This window comes from Hemiscyllium ocellatum, assembly GCF_020745735.1.
Source record: "Hemiscyllium ocellatum isolate sHemOce1 chromosome Y unlocalized genomic scaffold, sHemOce1.pat.X.cur. SUPER_Y_unloc_2, whole genome shotgun sequence".
In the NCBI taxonomy this organism is placed as follows: Eukaryota; Metazoa; Chordata; class Chondrichthyes; order Orectolobiformes; family Hemiscylliidae; genus Hemiscyllium; species Hemiscyllium ocellatum.
The window spans coordinates 109918-115822 of NW_026867601.1; the positions used below are offsets into that span (position 1 = coordinate 109918).

The following is a 5905-nucleotide window of genomic DNA, read 5'->3' on the forward strand; positions in this document are numbered from 1 at the left end:
TCCACCCAGGTAAATAGTGCTGTGAAGAGGCATATGGTGTACTGGCTTTTATTGGTAGAGGAATTGAGTTCCGGAGTCCTGAGGTCATGTTGCAGTTGTATAAGACTCTGGTGCAGCCGCATCTGGAGTATTGTGTGCAGTTTTGGTCACCATATTATCGGAAGGATGTGAAGGCACTGGAACGGGTGCAGAAGAGGTTTACCAGGATGTTGCCTGGTATGGTAGGAAGATCGTATGAGGAAAGATTGAGGCACTTGGGGGTGATTTCATTGGAGAAAAGAAGGTTTAGGGGTGACTTGATAGAGGTGTACAAGATGATTAGGGGTTAAGATAGGGTTGACCATAAGAACCTTTTTCCACGTATGGAGTCAGATATTACGCGGGAGCATAGCTTTAAATTAATGGTGGTAACTATAGGACTGATGTTAGGAGTAGATACTTTACTCAGCGAGTCATGAGTTCATGGAATGCCCTGCCAGAAACAGTGGTGGACTCTCCCTCTTTATGGGCATTTAAACGGGCATTGGATAGGCATATGGAGGATAGTGGGCTAGTGTAGATTAGGTGGGCTTGGATCGGCGCAACACCGAGGGCCGAAGGGCCTGTACTGTGCTGTATTTTTCTATGTTCTATGTTCTATGAAACCTGAGGGCCAACTTTTATACACTAAGACCGATAAGCATATAGAATGAGCTGCCAGTGGAAGTGGTTGAGGGAGAAACATTAACAATATTTAAAAGGTATTTGGACAAATACATGCACAGGAATTGTTCAGAAGGATAAAGGGCCAAGTGCAGGGAAATAAGATTATCGTGGAAGGATAATTTGGTTGGTATGGATCAGTTTGAGCCAAAGCCCTGTCTCTGTGATGTGCAACTCTCACACTCTCGGACACAAATCAGATACCAGAAATGTTGGAGAATGCAAATTTTACTGAGTGGGGGAACTGAGGCTGATCAATATTAGTGAAGAAATGTTGCTTTGATAATTGCGGGGATGGACGGTGGATCAACCCACAGGGCCTGATAATCTACATCCAAGCGTACTTCACAAAGTGGTTCCAGCAATAGATAATGCATTCACTGCCAGGATTGTCTACATTCCGATACAGTCCCTGCAGACTGGAGAGCAGCTGATATCACTCGAATATTCAAAAATGGAGACATTGTCTTTGTTTTCTCTATAATCCTGTAATTTCCTGCGGTAGTACTACTGAGCCTCTCTTCGGGCGGAGTGTGTCCCCATGATGCATCGTACAATAAACTGATTAATACTCAAGGTCTGCCTGCAGTGATTTTCTACAGCAGCGCGGGTGTTTAATTATGTAACTGCATATACATTTCTGTGTCTATTGCCATGTAAGCACATCATATTGCCATGAAACCACTTTGGGTGTCAGAGGTCACCGGCATGCTCTCGTCGTTGGAAGATGCTCACGTGAATTTCAGATAATGTGCTTTCCATGCAATGCAGCTTTCCTGCTTGATGAAGAGATGGTATACTAGCCTTCATTGTGAGAGGTTGAGTCCAGGAGCAGGGATGTGTTGTCGGCTTGGTGAGGCCACACCTCCAATATCGTATGCCGTTTTGGTCTCCTTTTCTGAGGAATGTATTATCTATCCTGTCTAGTCCTGTTAAGATTTTATAAGTCTCTATGAGATTCCTTCCTCATCCGTCTGAACTCGGGAGGAAACAATCCTAACGCAGTTAATCTCTCCTCATACGTCAGCCCCACCATCCCCTGAACCAGCCTGGGAACCCTTCACTGCACTCCCTCAAGAGCAAGACCATATTATTCTTCATCATTCTTGAAGCAGATCCTTTGCCTGACTGTCGAAAATCTCACCATGCAGAAAGTAAATTCACAAGTCACATGCATCCATTCCGCACTCATGCCCAGGCACACTTGTTTGATCATTTAGGGACTCTGCATTTGAGAGGACGCAGAATGTGCGAATTTGTAACGTCACCTACAAATCTCAGCATAGCAACTGGGATACTCTCGTCCACATCCCAATTACACCCAACATGTCTTTCACTCCTCCCTCTTCACCTTCCAGGGCTGTATAATTCCTTGCAAGCACATCTGTGCCTCTCGGTTGTCCAGACTGAAATAAAGAGTATTGTTGTGACAAGATCTGCTGTTGGAATTGCTGAGGGAACTCAGCAGGAGCGGCAGTGCCTGAGGGAGGAAACGGAATTCTCATAAATTTCCGTAGAAATTCTGAAACGGCGTCTCTGATTCTCTCTCCACAGATGCGGCCAGACCGGATGATTTTTTGTTTTCCTGCAGTTTCTGCTTTTGCTTTTAGCTGAATGTCTATTCCATTGACCGGAATGATACACCCAGACACACCATGTACCGATATTTATATCTTTCAAAAACTGAGGCAATTGAATTCAAACAAATGCAGAACGATGCTCTTCCCTCAGCTCCACAGACAGAGGGGCTCGGGAAAGCAGCGATGTGTCGTGGTTCTATAGGTATAGCTGAGTGATTGCACTTATAAACAGGCAATCCCGTTTCTTATTGCGGTGTCGAATCCTGCTGCCGGTAGCTGAAAGCAGAGCAAGAGGGAGTTTGTTTCGCATCTCTGTGTTTGGGATTCCAATCCCGGCGGGAAAACACTTCTTTCAGGTCACAAGTGGCGTCAATCTCCAATGCACTCCCTGAACAGCTCGGATTCACCCGTGCACCCTGATGAAGGGCTTATGCCCGAAACGTCGAATTTCCAGATTCCTGACTAGAGTTTTCTCGCTGAATTTGGTCAAGGCATTGACTGGAATAGACCATGATTCAATGTATGAAAGTACATTTCACTGGGGTGGAACCTAAACCCGCAAAGTGACTGTGAATAAAAGCATGGAAACTCTCAGCACAGGAACAAGAGACACTGAAGCAGACACATGAGGACAAATATCTTTTCTCTGTCAGTGAAAGGCGCTGCTTCACAAAGGGGAGACTTCGAGGTGAAGCAGTGACGGTGATAATTACTACTGATTATTCACCCGATGATTGCCGTTTCTGACCGAAGTCCGTGTTTACATTACATACTGACAACCTGTCACCGCTACCCCAGCGATTGGGGCCAGTAGCGTAATGGATAACGCGTCTGACTTCTGATCAGAAGATTGTAGGTTCGAGTCCTACCTGGCTCGGGGCTGTGGCGCTCTTTATTGCGCATGCTTCCTGTTGCTTTGCCATTTCTGAGTTGTTTGGAGATGCTGGGATTGGATTCGTGCGTTTGTGAATTTGAAAGTTGCATTTCAGCCCGTTGCAGCTCATTCTCACACCATGTAGACAGATCTCTGAAAATTGCCACCCAGGTAAATAGTGCTGTGAAGAGGCATATGATGTACTGGCTTTTATCGGTAGAGGAATTGAGTTCCGGAGTCCTGAGGTCATGTTGCAGTTGTATAAGACTCTGGTGCAGCCGCATCTGGAGTATTGTGTGCAGTTTTGGTCGCCATACTATAGGAAGGATGTGAAGGCACTGGAACGGGTGCAGAAGAGGTTTACCAGGATGTTGCCTGGTATGGTAGCAAGATCGTATGAAACCTGAGGGCCAACTTTTATACACTAAGACCGATAAGCATATAGAATGAGCTGCCAGTGGAAGTGGTTGAGTGAGAAACATTTCCAGTCCCCAGAGTTCGAGTTTCTCCCACACCGCACACCCCATTCCCACTCCCCAGACTCTGTGCATCACCCTCCCCACACCCGCAACCCACTCCCAGAGTCTGCGTGTCTCCCTCCCCCTCATACCCACACCCCTACTCCCCAGAGTCGATGTTTCTCTCTCACCCCATACCCCAAAATACACTCCCCGAATCTGTTATGCTCCCCCATACCCGACTCACAGTAATCCCCGTTGCCAGAGTCTCTTTGGCTTCACCCCCACACACACACACACACCACAGTCACACTCCCAGAGACTGAGGGCCTCCCTCACTCCACGCCCACATTTCCAGTTCCCAGAGTTCGAGTTTCTCCAACACCACACACCTCATTCCCACTCCCGACTCCGTGCATCTCCCTCCGAAAAACCTCTATTCCCACTCCCAGACTCTGTGTGTCTCCTTCCTCCCACACCCCCATCCTCACTCCCAGAGTCTGTGTGTCTCCCTTCACTCCCACATTCCCATCCCCACTCCAGAGTCTGTGCGTCTCCCTCCCACCACACCTCTAACCCCACTCCCAGAGTCTGTTGTCAAAATTCCCCGACATCTCCATCCCCACTCTCAGAGTCTGTGTGTTTCTCGCCCCCATCTTTTATCCCAGAGTCCGTGTGATTCCCTCCTCCTACAGCCAACTCCCAACTCCAGTGTCTATGCATCTCTTCACCCATGCTCATCCCAACTTCCATAGTCTGTGTATCTCCCTCCCGCAACATCTCCACCCCATTGCAGAGTCTATGTGTCTCCCTCTCCCTCACACACCCAAGGTCTGTGAGTCTCCCTCCCTCCATACCCCCATTGCCACTCCTAGAGTCTGTGTGTCTCCTGCCCCCCACTGCCCCATCCCCACTCCCTGGGTTTCTTTGTCTCCCTTCATCACCCTCCATACTCCCATCCCCACTCCCAGAGTCTATGTGCTCCCCTTTACCCCACAATCCCATTCCCACTCGGTAGAGTGTGTTTATCACCCTCCCCACACACCCCCATCCTGACTCCCAAAGACTATGTCTCCCTCTCCCCCCACACTGCCATTTGCACTCCCGGAGTCTGTGTGTCTCCCTGGTCCACACATCTCCATCCCCACTCCCTAGAGTTTGTGCTTCTCCATCCACACCTCCCCACACTGCTGAAGGCTGCAGAATATAGAATCTAAAACCGATTTTTTAAAAAAAGTTTATATCATACGAAAAAGTAACAAAAAGTGCAAGATCAGAAATATTAAAAGGTACAGTCGAAGTGCTCCAGATTTTGAGAATTGAATGACCTTGTTAGATGGTTTGGAGATTCGTCCAACAACGTCCTGGAATCAGACTGTTAAACCGAGTTCGAAGGTTGATTTGTAAGTGTTACATCAAAGTGATTGCATACCGCCCCATGAACCTGTTTCCAGATATAGGCCACATTGGCAGATGTTTCCTCAGACTGTTTCCCCTGGGTATTTATTTTCTGATCAGAAGTGAAATGGGTGGCACACAGAAACAGGAAGTTTTGGGTCAGCTGAGAATGACACACCGGGCAACAATTCCCTGTTATCAGTGCAAGCAGTCTTCCTGCCTGTGGGGGTGAACGCACACTGACAGCATCAAAACCAAATAGGCAGATTACGGTTGGTTTCAACATTGTATTCAATTCCATTCTCAGTTTCCACAATGAAACATAAAACACCCAAGATTATTTAAGCTAAATTACATTAACTGTCCGCTGAGAGTTATCACTGGGCGAAACAGGCCAAAGGACAATTAATAATTTCATTTGCAATTCTCTGTTTAAACTTTTCACAAACTTCGGCGATATCTCAGGTCAAAGGCAAGAAGAGATTGTATCAATGCACAGGTATTTTTACCTTGTACCTATCTTCAGTCATATTTTGCTCTTCTCTTTTTGCTTTCATTCATGTAAGATATCAAGAAAAAATTTAAGATTTCAGTAAGTGAATCACAGGTATTTCTAAGAGAAAGAGAAGAGATTAAGTGCTTCTGGTGTCACGCCACAAGATTTGATTAAATAATGACACGAGGCAGTAGCAACCTTGATGTGTATTTTCTCTTTGTTCTGAGGTCATAAACTGTAGGCTAAGACTAATATTATCAAATTAAATATGGACAACTATGAAGGTATAAAAACAGAACTAATTAAAATGAGTTGGTAAATCACGCAAAGGGATAATTAATAACGGTGTGCTAATTATAAACGCCAATAAAGAGATTCCTGGGTGGAATATTGTTTC

General features: G+C 46.2%; 1 non-coding gene across 1 annotated transcript; it reads left to right on the forward strand.

Moving 5' to 3' along the window:
- The first annotated feature begins 3086 nt into the window (after nucleotides 1–3086).
- trnar-ucu (transfer RNA arginine (anticodon UCU)) lies at nucleotides 3087–3159 on the forward strand. Its single transcript has one exon. It is a non-coding gene; the product is annotated as a tRNA-Arg (tRNA).
- The last annotated feature ends 2746 nt before the right edge of the window (nucleotides 3160–5905 follow it).